Genomic DNA, 1,410 nt, shown 5'->3' on the forward strand with positions numbered 1-1,410 from the left:
AACTTGGAAAGCGCACATAGAGGAAATAGTCAAGAGGATGTACTTCTCGGTGCTCGCCTGGCCAAATTTAAAGTTATGGAGAGGCTATTGCGGAGGCCCGCATTCACGCTCTAAGTTTTTATGGCGAGGAAATATTTCGCATTGTTTTAAAATCACTAATTAGAAAAGATAGCAAGCTAAATAAGCTGCAGCCTGACACTGTTAATTCAACTTCCTCACTCTGGCAGAGTGAATAATAATTGGAGTCCTGATAAGGAAAACGAGTGTCTTGAAGAATCAGAGGAGCCTGGTAACGAACAATTGGACCTGAGGAGGAAAACGAGTTTCATGAACTGTGTGAAGATGAAGATGACGAGGAGATTTCTGATCGGAGAACAGATTAAAAAAAGGACGAATATCATGAAGAGCCAGAGGATCGAGGTAATCATCCAAGAATTCGCCATTTTCGCAAATCCCATAACACAGTTCATTTTGTCGGGTTATTTCCATTAAAACAGTGCATATCCAGTTCACTGAAGCATGATACAGTCCCGAGAGTAATAATTAAATTGCATTGTTTTAATGTAAAGAACCTCTAAAACGTATTGCATTATGGCATTATGAGATGGGGAATAGTCTGTTGGTCGCTTTCAAAAATACCATAATACTCTTTGATTGCTGAACCAAACTTTGCATAAGCATTATTTTTACTCTCTCTTGGAACCACTTTAAGTCTCAAGAGAAACTGTAAACAAATTTTGGAGGGAAGACAAAGAGTATTATAGTATTTTGAAAGTGGCCTATTAATAATAATAATAATGATACATTTATATAGCGCCTTCACTATAAATATTCGATGGCGCTGTTTACAACCGAAATTGGTTAAAGTTAAAAAATTAAATTATACCTAAAATTTTAATCAGAAGTCTTTTAGATATAGATTTTGTAATAAAAACTAACGATAAAAAGTCATGACGTTTCGACCCCTCGGAGGTCATTTTCAAGTGAGAAAAAAAGTTTTAAGAATTAGCATAAATATGTAAAAACTAGATAAAAATGCGGCGAACGCCGAAATGTGATAAAAATATGTACAAAAGTGTAAGAAGTGCTAAAAATATATGGAGTAATGAACGGTAGCTAGAGAAAAACAATAGACAAAAAATAATTACAAGAACTGTTCTAAACAAATAATTTGGCGCGGATAGAGTCACACTGTTTGTTTAGCGATGGTTTCAGTTCTTTTATAAAAAGCATTTCAAAAACAAGACAATCAAACTTGTTCTGGCACTTTCTCAGGATTCTAAAACTCTTTGCGATGTTGTTAGGTTCCAATGCATGTTTCTCTCTCAGATGGTCGCCGATGGTTGCCCCTTTGTGCTCTTCAATGCGCTGGTGAAGGTGCCGGCAGGTATATCCGACATAACCTGCGTC

The sequence above is a fragment of the Montipora foliosa genome, chromosome 7 (assembly GCF_036669935.1).
Source record: "Montipora foliosa isolate CH-2021 chromosome 7, ASM3666993v2, whole genome shotgun sequence".
Taxonomy (NCBI): domain Eukaryota; kingdom Metazoa; phylum Cnidaria; class Anthozoa; order Scleractinia; family Acroporidae; genus Montipora; species Montipora foliosa.